Source organism: Callorhinus ursinus, unplaced genomic scaffold, assembly GCF_003265705.2.
Source record: "Callorhinus ursinus isolate GAN/ISIS: 27379988/994484 unplaced genomic scaffold, GSC_fseal_2.0 scaffold4, whole genome shotgun sequence".
In the NCBI taxonomy this organism is placed as follows: domain Eukaryota; kingdom Metazoa; phylum Chordata; class Mammalia; order Carnivora; family Otariidae; genus Callorhinus; species Callorhinus ursinus.
This window is the reverse complement of record NW_027397066.1, coordinates 22,332,370-22,345,150: the sequence shown is the minus strand read 5'-3', so window position 1 is coordinate 22,345,150 and position 12,781 is coordinate 22,332,370. Positions and strand designations below refer to the sequence as shown.

Below are 12,781 nucleotides of genomic sequence, written 5' to 3'. Positions count from 1 at the left end.
CCCTCCACCCTGCACACACACACACACACACACACACACACACACACTTTCCTAAGCTTGACCTCCAGGAATAACCCAGGCTTTCAAGTGTGGGCTGTAGATGGCAGCTTCTTTTAAGAGAATGCACTGTGGAAAGGGGCAAAAAGGAGTAACTTTATCATAGAGAAACCTGACAAAAACATCTCAGCACGATGCTTAACATCAACAGTGATCCACATTGATAGTATATACGTTTGACATGTGGTAAAAATGGCACTTTAAGTCTGTGGCCTTCTCCCCAACATCCATAACCTGAGTCTGATCATGAGAAAAATATCAGACAAATGCCAATTGAGGGACATTACAAAATATCTGACCAGTCATCCTTCAAACTGTCAAAGTCACAGAAAACAAAGTAAAGTCTAAGAAAATTCACAGCCAAGAGGAGTCTGAGAAGACAAAATGACTAAATGCAGTGTGATATCCTGGATGGTATTCTGGATCAGAAAAAGAACATCAGGGAAGAATAAGGAAACATCAGTAAATACAGACTTTAATTAATTTGTAAAAAGTGCTTGCTTGATATTTGCTCATGGTTGTCCCTCCTTCTCTCTCTTCATATATATAAAATATAGTAATATACATTATTGTTTATATTCTATATTGTATTTTATATAATATTTATATTATGTTACATATAATAGGTAAATGTGTATATGCACATTCACATACATCAAAAATACATCTAAACAGTACAGAGAGATATAAAGATGTAAGTGTAAAAAGTGAGAAGTAATAGTCTTCCTACCTTCCCTTCCTGCCCCTATTCCCACCGCATTCAGCGTTTTCTGTTTCATATAAGGATTCATATCTACATGTTTTTACAATTTTTAACAAATCAGATTCTATCACATGTATTGCTATGAAACGTGCTTTAATTTGCTTAAGAATAAAAACAAATTTGTTTACTTGTCATTCTACTAGTTAGTACATACAGGATGAGGAATATGTTTTCTTCATTTCTGTGAACTTAACCCTTATAACAGTGTTTGGCATGTAGTAGGCAGTCAGTAAATACTTTGTTGAATGAGGAAATGGATAATTTGCATTTGTCAAAGAATAACTCACCCACTGATCATTTAAATGAATGTCGTGAGAGATGCTAACTTATTTTGGAGCTGAAAAGTAAATTAGGATTTTTCAAAATAGAAAGAGAGCATTCATGTGAATTTGTCGGCTTTTTTTTTAATACATATATTTGGATTTTTAAAGTTCAATATCTGGACACATAAATGAGATAAATTAACCACAGACTAAATGAGAATTTTGAACCAGTTGGTTCTTTTTTTCCCTTTCGCATTATTTTCTGAGTACCAATTTTTAAGCTACATGCAGAGAAGGAAAATATGGATTTTTAAAATCATATTTAGGTATAATCCTCACATTTAAAAAAAATCTCAGTAGAATTCCATGGACTACGAAAATTTAGCATTCTCATAACATTTCTGCAATATCCCAGTGCACTTATATTCTCATGGTTTTCTCTGGCTTCTTGATAGGAGTATGTTCTGCCTGTTACATAGAATATGCCCAGGTGTGAAATTCAGCACCTGCTTCATATTCCACAAAACATTAATGCCTACACTACATAGGAACATATGGCAGGATTTAAAGAAGACCTGAAGTGGCATAGAGATGTTGTTTACTTGATATCCGCAAATATTTTGAAATGTGAACTGGAGTCATCACAATTCTTAGAAATGTCTGTTGGCTTTCACTCAGTGCCTTGAGTGGGAAGGAGAGTGATAATTCACTATCCCTAATATCACCTTGTTTCAGTTTCCCTCAATCTTGCTGGCTCCCTCTTCTACCCAAAAAAACCATTCTTTGGGTAAAACATCTCTCTCCTGTTGTATACAGAGAAGCCACAAACATATCTTTTTCAACTGACCCCCAGTCAACATAGCCCTTGAGGCCCTATCTCCCAAGTTAATAACCTATCAAGGTCCTTTTATGTCCCCCCAAATAAAGAGAATTCCCTAATTGAGAGAAACTGCCAGTTGTTAAAATAATTATGAAATAATAAAACTGTCCCTGCATCCTTATACCAAAAATAAATAACAGTGAAATAGGGGTATGTTTAAGAAAGAAAGTAAGAGTAAATTGGGTAGAATTAAGAAGTGGTAACATCAAATGCAAGTGAGAAGCCATAGAGTCAAGAGGGGCCAGTCCAAGGAGTATTAAGACTCTCACATAATAAAATACCTTTCACAGAATTCTTAATTTGGTCCAAAAAACATCTGCCTTTGGAAGAACAGCAATTGAAATAGTGCTTTTCTATAGCTGTCTTGATAAATTGTCTTTACATCTTTGTTTTTTTTTTAAGATTTTGTTTATTTATTTGAGAGAGAGAGAGGAAGGGAGAATGAGAGGAAGAAGCAGACTCCCCGCTGAGCAGAGAGCCTTGATGTGGGACTTGATCTCAGGACCCTGAGATCATGACCTGAGCTGAAGACAGATGCTTAACTGACTGAGCCACCCAGGTGGCCCTCTCTCTTTGTTTTTATTGAGATATAATTGACATATAAATTATATTAATTTCAGTTGTTCGACATAATGTTTTGATATTTGTATATATTACAAAATGATCACCAACACTAAGTCTGATTGATAATTTTTTTTAGTTTAATAAATGGCATACATAAATAAGCTAAAAACCCTCCAGAATGACAGTCCTAGTTGACATCTTTCAAAGTGACATTGCAGTGATAAGGGCTCTGATGACACTTTTTAGTCAAGGTCTAACTCTAAAATCCTAGCTGTAAGATCCTGCATTTGTCCTATCAAGTTCTTTTTACAAGCAGAATTTCAGTCTCCTTCTTTAATTGGCTTTCTGATGACAGCTCTGCCTTTTCTGAACATTGCTTGGTAGGCGTAAAACTGCATTTGATTAAGAGAAAGGAAATGCTTTTCTGCATTTAATGTAAAAGCAAAAGTTAAATTTCAAATTCTACCTAAATATTCAATGTCAAGAAATGTACGTTTTTTAACATTTTCTAGATATTTAAAGGCCATCACAAGTGTAGATATTTTGTCCCCAGTATTGCATTTAGTGTTTCTTTTATTGTGTTTTCAATCTGTGAATATTTTTTATATTTTCTGTTTTCCTGAAGAATGGTATCTCTAAATAATTTTAAATACCTATAGACAAGCATTAATACATATTTATACATATATAAAGCCCAAAATTCATATCTTAACCTTTTCAAAACCTGCCAGCTACTGGTGAATGTGTGTTTTATTCAATCAACCTCATCGTTTTCTTGTTTTAGGCCCAAGGCTTAGCACTTGGAGTTTCAAAGCATCAAGCTTTAATGTTTTTAACTGATGTGAAATTTTTGCTTACTTTAAGGATTTTGTTTTGCAAACTTTGACTTTTCTCATATTTTTCCTTGTTCTTAATCACAAAGCTATATAAATCTTTGTAAATTAATAAACACTGTTATTTATTCAAACCCAAATAGGGAATGAGGAATTTTTCAAAGCATAGGGGGAAAAAAAAGCTCTGCTTAATGCATGTAGATTTGTTTAACAATCATTTTTTTCTTCTTTTAATACATTTCAATTTGAAAAGATAATTCATGCAAATGAAGAGCTGACGGCAAAGAACTACCAGGGTATCTATAATTAAGTTTAGGAGGAATTTCTGTTTTCACAGCTTTATGATTGTTATTCAAGTCAACAAATACTTTATAGAACATGATTTTCTTTCACTTCAATTCTTTATTTTAAGAAAGTTAAGGAGAAACTAGAATACATTGAAAAATCTAGCTCTTATGTTCAGGTGCCCACAGCATGGGGAATCGTCATGAAATGTGATTATGTCAAGTAACAGCAAGTAAAACCCACCACCACAGCATTTTCACTTTCAGTGCACGTGTCAACATAATAAAAAAAAAAGGCAAATAATGTTTTCATATTTTTATGGAAAAAAATTATCTTCAAACCACCAGGAAATGTCCCAGGAACTCCTGGTGTTCATGAACTACGCTTAAGGACTATTGGTTTAAAACAAAAAGTACTTATGGGAAGCAAGGGCAACAATCCATCATATTCCAGAGTCTACCTCTTGCTCTTGAATGTCAGGTGATCTCCACAGGCTTTTGTACTGATACAAATAATATAAAGTCAGATGGAGACTACTATCAAGAAAAATCAGAGTAGGTAAGCATTTTCCTTATGGTCCTTCCAACGTCATAGGATTGGTTATGTTGTGGGCCCATCATGACCCACAGGTATTTCACTGGGATTTTAAGAACTCTGGAATCATACTTACTTCTCATCAGCCCTAGAATTTTCCATAGCATAGTTTGCCCCTGTGATTCCACTTTTGTCCTAAATTATTTTTATTGTCTTTAGCCTTTATAAACTTTTAGGAAGTTTTATGACCCATAGAATGTATTCATAAATATTGATAAACTGAGCTTTATGAGACATCACTGTGCCACATGCACATCTGAAAACTGATATTATGAAACTCAGAAATATTATAGATAGATATCAAATAGAGGAGATGAGATATTTTATAACTTTCCAAATCATCTTTCTCTCTTTTTTTTTTAAGATTTTATTTACTCCTTTGACAGAGGGAGAGAGAGCACAAGCAGGGGGAGCAGCAGAGGGAGAGGGAGAATCAGGCTCTGCACTGAGCAGGGAGCCTGATGTGGGCTCAATCCCAGGACCCTAAGATCATGCCCTGAGCCAAGGCAGATGCTTAACTGACTGGGCCACCCAGGCACCCCACCAACTCATCTTTTTCATACAGGTTCTATTTAAATCTAAACCCTAGACACATGTTTATTTGCAAAACATAGTAATTCTTTTCAAAAATTATATCCATAATATAAATTATTAGCATTCAAAGTTTTTCTGACTAGAAGAGACCTTAGGAATGAATATTGAAAAGTTAAGTGAAAGATTTTTTCCTTTTTTTACTTCTTAGTTCATTGCTACATCTATTGTTAATAGTAGGCATCTATATTGTAAATACCAAGAAAAATTGACATGAAATACAGAGATGAGGAAGTTCTAAGACAGATAAGATGGAGATTCTGAAATTCCTGCATGGAGAGAACCATGGCACATGAGGATTAGTAGGAAACATAAAAACAAGAGATGTGTCCATATCATAGGATTCGATTTGTATCTTCATACCAGTATGGACTCCATTATCTAGCTAATAAGTGTTTAATTGTTTTCTGAGCTTTTGTTAAAACTGATATTGTGCTCTTTACATTTTTTTCCTATTCATCTCATAGCTAACAAAGACATCATGTTTGTATTCTATGCATCAGAAACTTAGTGCCTCATCCCGATCCTTGACAGCCCAGGAATTCTACTGAACAACATATTCAAGACTACTTTTCATTTACAGAGCCCCAGGCTTTCCACATTCCCTGCCATTCCCCTTCAATTGTTTCAAACTCTTCTAGCCTCCTTACCCACCTCAAAATCGTTCCAAAATTGTTGGTTTTATATATCACCTCTGATGATGTTTACAAAATTGTTCTGGCTGATATTCTTTTTGTAATATTAGTGCTCACTTTGGCAGCACCTATACTAAAATTGGGATGATACATAGAAGATTAGCATGGCCCTTGTGCAAGGATGACACACAGATTTCTAATGCAATAGTTAAGCCAGTGTTCAGAGTTGATATTTGCATCTAGTGGACCCAAAGACTTAAATGCAGAAGGAACCATCACTTAGTTGAATAGTGTGAAATAAAATTTACTTGACTTGAAATTCCAACACCAGAATTCAAATATAGTCTTCACTACTTAAAATATGTGATCTTGAGTAAGATGATCCCCCAAATTATTTTCTTCATCTGTAGCAGGAATAGAATATTCTTTCCAGTATGCCATTTTCAATGATTAAATATATCATATTAAAATGTCTGACACTTTAAAATTACCCCATGACTGTGAATGGAATCTGATTATTTCCTTCTCATTATCCTTTGCTAGTTAATTCTTTTTCTCCCGACTCTCAAATGTGCTCTGCCCTTGGACTTCTTCAGATTATTTTTCCTCACTTGGAAGTTTAGTCCCACTGACTTAAAAATGTTATCCAATATAATGACATTGATACAAAATATATGATGATGATAATCAACCCAAACTTTACATCTTCAGTTTGGATTTCCTTTGAAATTTCAAACTTGTGTATCCAGTTGTCTATATGATATCTCTACTTATCCCCTCTATTTGTCTTATTTTGACACTCAAGATTAATGTGACCAAAACGGGAATATTGATCTTTCCCTCCAAACTTGCTCTTATATAGCCTTTCCCATTTTGTTAATGGGAATTCTATCCTTTCAGTTGCTCAGGAGGAAAAAAACACACACACACACAAAAACCCTCAAAATCATCTTTGCTTTTTCTCACATCTGACCAATCAAGATAATCTGCTGCCTCTATGTTCATAATATATTAGAATTTGACCATTTCTATTGCCCCCACACAAACACCCGGAAACAGGCCATTATCATGTCTCATTAGCCAGCTAATGCTAATGCTCTCAGTTGGCAACAGACTATGCTCTGTAAAGCCACCAGATGACCCCACTGAAACAGTCATATCACTTGATCCTTTTGTGCAGACCCTTTAACACCTTCCTATCCCAGTCAGAGTAAATTCCAAAATTCTGATGATAGCTTACTTGTTTTTTATCAGCAGATCAGGCATGCTTCTGAACCAAAGTCATTTCTTTGTTTTCTCCACTGTCTTTACACACTTCTTTGATATTTGTGAGTGGTTTGCCCCCATACCTGCATCAGGATGCTGCTAAATTCTTTCTTAGATGATTATTTTGTTTTGTTTTGTTTTGTTGTTGTTAAAGATTTTATTTATTTATTTGACAGAGAGAGACACAGCGAGAGAGGGAACACAAGCAGGGGGAGTGGGAGAGGGAGAAGCAGGCTTCCCGTGGAGCAGGGAGCCTGAGGCAGGGCTTGATCCCAGGACCCTGGGTTCATGACCTGAGCCAAAGGCAGACGCTTAATAACTGAGCCACCCAGGCACCTCTCTTAGTTGATTCTTTAGTGATGAATAAAATTGCCCATCACACACACGCTTCCTACTTTCCTTTCTGTCTCTATTTTATTCACCATTGCACTTACCATCAATGAATATATTATATATTTTCTTTATATTCTGCCTTACTCTAGGATAAATGTGACATTCAGGAAGCCAGGGATTTAGTCAGTTTCATTCACTGCCATCTCCTCAGTGCCTAACAGAGTTTCTGGTACTTAATAGACATTTTCAAATGAAAGAATGAATGGGTGACTTGAATTTATGAAGAAGATAAAAATGCCACACACCAAATGCATATCAGATTATTCCCCTTCTACTTATTTTTGTAGTAGTTTGTGCAGTTCTTTATTAAGAGTTGTTAATAATCATAGCATGATGAAACTGGAGTAAAAATTGGGGGTAATTATGAAAAAAATCAGCAATGAGTGATGTTCATCTTTAAAAATATTTTTCTCTAAGGGTGGATTGATAAAAGGTTAAACCTATTCCTTTGGTGCCCAAACATTATCAGGGGTGATTTTCGTAGCAATAACATAATCAAAATACACATACCTTTTAGGTTTTCTGGATATGTAAATATACATTGACCATCTCAAAAATGTAAAAGAAGGTAGTATCTTTCATTATCTGACTAAATTACTGCTCAGCAATTCTCTTAACCAAAATACACACACACACACACACACACACACACATTCTTAATTATATTGGTCAATGTAAAATAAAAAAAATAATCCTTGCTTTTTACCTTTGTTAAATTTTGGGTGTGTGAATAATATATTTACTTTTTCTTCTATATACCAACTCTACACTCCCTTCAAAGATATGTTTAAGGATTGCATGTTAATTATTTATTTAGTACATATGGACACAACACTGTTGCTAATAAATAAAGATTCAGGCAGAAGTACGTAACTTCCACATAAGATGCACAAGAAACACTTTACTTTAGTGATCATATTTGTAGAAGGAATATATTTCCAAGAAAATGTTGTACTCTAAAAATACTGCTTGAAAACCTCTTCCCAGATTTCTATGAAGGAGGGAAGAGTTGCTGAGAAACTAAACCAGACTATTTCTCAACATGGTCCATTTTGCAATTATTATTCACAAGCTGTACAAGCCACACTTAAATATTTAATATTCTGTCTCCTATTTTCCCAATATAACCTCATTATTTCTTCTGTGTTGGTTGTATTTAACTACCCACCCTTTCCCTTGTCATTGGTTTGATGATCCTTGCATTTTATTAGGCTTTATTCATATCCTTTCTTTAGCTTGGAATGATATCTTAACATCTCTCTCCTAAAGAAATATATTTTGTCCCTACCATATGTTCATACTGAATGCTTTGGCCCTGTTTATATTTGTTGCTCTTTGATCTAACAGTAAAAACATAAGTTCTATCCAATGCCTGATACATATTACTATAAAAATAAATATCAGAAAAATTATAATAGCTAAAATGCATAAACTAAAATATACTAGAGATGTAAACATACATAGATCCATATACATTGTTGCAATTAAAATTTACAAAACTTATCCCAGAAGAATAGACAAGCTAAAAATAATCAACATAGAATGATACTGATCAAGAGAACAAAACAAAATTAGTATTGCCTAGATATTTAAATAACAATTTACATGCCTTCTAAAAATCTAGATTTAAAAGTTTTGACTCAGAAAAATTAAACTTTGTAAAGGTGATATCCAATATAAAATCTCACAGGGGTAAAGGTCTGAATTACTTTTTACCTGCATTTAACTGTATTTTTAACTGTATTTTAACTTTATTTTTTAACTGTATTATTATTATTTTATTGTTAAGGAATCCATTTCTAGGACTGTCATGAAGCCCAGGCTGGGTTAACAGTAATGAGTCCTGGAGGTAACTACACTAAACTCTGGACTTTCTGGTTATAAGCACTCTCATCTTTCTCTACCTCAGCTGAAAACTCAAACTTATGAGGCCTCCTCAGTCCCTGCTTCCTTATTCCCAGAAGATGCCAAAGCCCTCTATGTAGGAGGCATTTTCAGAGGAGAAGACAATTTTGTCTTCCCAGAAAACAAACCCTCTACTTTGCTTTATAAGGCAGATAGCAACCCCAAACCACAGAAAGTTTGGGACCTGCACAGGCCTCAATAAAGTTTGAAAATTTTGTTTTATTTTCTTTTAGAGATTCTATTTTATTCATTTGAGAGAGAGAGAGAGAGCACAAGGGGAGCAGCAGAGGGAGAGGGAGAAGCAGACTCCCCACCGAGCAGGGAACCCAATGTGGGACCCGATCCCAGGACCCTGAGATCATGACCTGAGCCAAAGGCAGACACTTAATGGACTGAGCCACCCAGGCACACCAAGTCTGAAAATTTTAAATGAATCAAATACTTCATAGGATTTTTTCTTTTTTTTTTCATTTTATTTTATTATATTATGTTAGTGACCATCCAATACAACATTAGTTTTTGATGTGGTGATTCATGATCCATTGCTTTCATATAACACCCAGGGCTCCATGCAGTAAGTGCCCTCCTTAATACCCATCACCGGGCTAACCCATCCCCCCACCCCCTCCCCTCTAAAACCCTGTTTGTTTCTCAGAGTCCATAGTCTCTCATGGTTCGTCTCCCCCTCTGATTCTCCCCCCTTCATTTTTCCCTTCCTTCTCCTAATGTCCTCCCTGCTGTTCCTTATGTTCCACAAATAAGTGAAACCATATGATAATTGACTTTCTCTGCTTGACTTATTTCACTGAGCATGATCTCCTCCAGTCCCCTCCATGTTGGTGTAGAAGTTGGGTATTCATCCTTTCTGATGGCTGAGTAATATTCCATTGTATATAGGAAAATGATCATACAGATTATATCAGTAAAAAAAAAAAAAAAAAGAGGTGTGCCTGGGTGGCTCAGTCTGTTAAGCAGCGGACTCTTGATTTTGGCTCAGGTCATGATCTGGGGGTCCTGGGATCCAGCCTTATGTCACACTCCTTGCTCAGTGGGGAGTCCGAGGATTCTCTCTCCCTCTCCCTCCACTCCTCCCCCCCACTCACACACACTCAATTTCTCTCTCTCTAAAATAAATAAATAAAACTTAAAAAAAAAACATTAGAAACATGGAAATAGTTTGATTACTATGCATTGAAAATTCAAGAAGAAATTAATTTGGTTTAATGTATTATGCTCTAGGAAATATAAGTGAATTAGGTAAAATCATTAAAATATTTGTTTTCACTTTATAACTAAAGGTTCAAAGTGAGGGTGTAAATGTTATAAATATCAAAATGCAAAATAATATAGCAGAATTATATATGAAACACTATAATCTCATACTACTTTCCTTGAAACTGAAGGTATGATTTGGTTCTCCCAGAAGAGATGAACATGAGCACTGACTCACTTGTGGCATCAGGAGAAAGACAGCACCGCTATTCAAATAGATAACAAAAATTAAATAAACTTTTTCTTTACTTTAAATGTTTTATTGTTATGTTAATCACCATACATTACATCATTAGTTTTTGATGTAGTGTTCCATGATTCATTGTTTGTGCATAACACCCAGTGCTCCACGCAGAATGTGCCGTCTTTAATACCCATCACCAGGCTAACCCATCCCCTTTCCCTCCTCCCCTCTAGAACCCTCAGTTTGTTTTTCAGAGTCCATCGTCTCTCATGGTTTGTCTCCCCCTCCGATTTACTCCCCTTCATTCTTCCCCTCCTGCTATCTTCTTCTTTTTTTTTCCTTAACATATATTGCATTATTTGTTTCAGAGGTACAGATCTGTGATTCAGCAGTTAAAAAATTAACTAAACTTTTTAACAAATTAGTAAAGGTTGTGTGTGGGCTAGTGAGGTAGTAGAAAAATTCTGAATGCTGTATATTCAAGGGGAAACTGTATCCTCTCATAGACTCTTCTTCATGGACTTCTTTTGGGTGCTTACAAGAAAGAATGGTGTGGGAAAGAGAACTGGACAAAGCCTTCTTGGGTGGTGCAGGTCTAGGAAAAGGGAAGAGCCACAAATACAAAAAAGAATAAAGTTTGACATAGGCACTAAGGTACAAAAGCCTTCAACTGCTGAGAAAAAGTTAGCAAACCCTGGCATCCAAGATCACAGTAAAGAAACATAAAAGAAAGATCCATTGAACCCTAGAGGAGGGGGTGAAAATCACCCAGGTCCCAGACCATCAGTGATTCCCCAATGCTGGGGAAGGGGGATGAGTCACAGGCAAATTACCACATGTCAGGCATAGGGACAAAGGTCCTGCCTAAGAATGTGGTTGAAGGAGGATAAGAAGGAACCCTCTCTGACCCCGACCATCAGGTTACTACTACTGAATAACAAGTGAGAGGGGCTACTGTTGAAAAAGCACAAGAGGTCAGAGAGAGCCTATCTGCAATACAGACACACAGGAAAGCCTAAGGCAAAGGGCTGGATGAGAAGAAAAACCTTAACCATCTCTGCCCTAGAAAGGACACAGAACAGGAATTTGAAGTTGCTGTGAGGTAAAAATAACAACTACAAAATATAGAACCAGTTCAACTGTCTAGATAGACTCAATCCTCATGCTATAGGTAAGTTTTTTGCTAGGCAAAAGTTGTTTGATGTGGGTAAAGAAATGGACAGAGGAAATTTTATAACAATAAGTACTTTATTGGAAAATAAGGAAATTCTTCTATTAGCCATCTGAATTTATCTCTTAATAAATCAGAAAAAGGAAAGCATATTAAACCCATACCAAATAGAAAGATACAATAAAGACAATTGATGAAAACAATGACATTAAGAATAGAAACATATTAGAGAAAAATCAGTGAAACTGAAAATTGGCTCTAAAAAGATCAATGAAATTGGTATACCTCTAGCCAGATTGATCAGATAAATCAGAATACAATACAATAAAAAACAGAAGCCATAACTTGGAAGTGTAAGAAATGAAATACAGAGGGCATCAGTTCAGATCCTATAGACATCAACTATAAAAAGGTGATACTATGAATAATCTTATAAATTTGACAACATAGCTGTAGTCAACAAATTCCTTGAGCAGTACAAATTAACAAAACTCATAAAGCCCATTCAAAAGATAGCCTATATGGATAGCCTGAACATACATATGTGTGTGTATATATGTATATATATATTTATTATTTCACTCTTTATTGGGTCCTTTCTATGAATGTTACCCAATAAAAATGAAAACGTAAGTTCAAACAAAAATCCATACACAAATGTTTATAGTAGCAATATTCATAACTGCTAAGAAGTTCATACTGCCTTTGGCTGCTGAATAGGTAAGCTGTGGAAGAAGTAGACTAAAGACTCCTACATAGGGGCGCCTGGGTGGCTCAGTGGGTTAAGCATCTGCCTTCCGCTCCAGCATGATCCCAGGACCCTGGGATCCAGTCCCGTGTTGAGCTCCCTGCTGAGCAGAGAGCCTGCTTCTCCCTCTGCCTGCTGCTCTCCCTTGCTCATACTCTCTCTTTCTCTCTCTGTCAAATAAATAAATAAAATCTTAAAAAAAAAACTCTTACATAGCAGTAAAAATGAAATGAACTACTGATCTATACCCTTAGAATATATAAATCTCTAATGATTAAAGCTACGTGAAAGAAGTTAGACGCCACACACACACACACACACACACACACACTACATACATACATGCATATATGGAGATATATATATCTCTCTCCAGG

General features: G+C 35.5%; 1 non-coding gene across 1 annotated transcript; it reads left to right on the top strand.

Annotated features, from left to right (window-relative positions):
- Window positions 1-5,574: 5,574 nt before the first annotated feature.
- Window positions 5,575-5,677, top strand: LOC112836139 (U6 spliceosomal RNA). Its single transcript, XR_003211396.1, has one exon. It is a non-coding gene; the product is annotated as a U6 spliceosomal RNA (small nuclear RNA).
- Window positions 5,678-12,781: the final 7,104 nt, after the last annotated feature.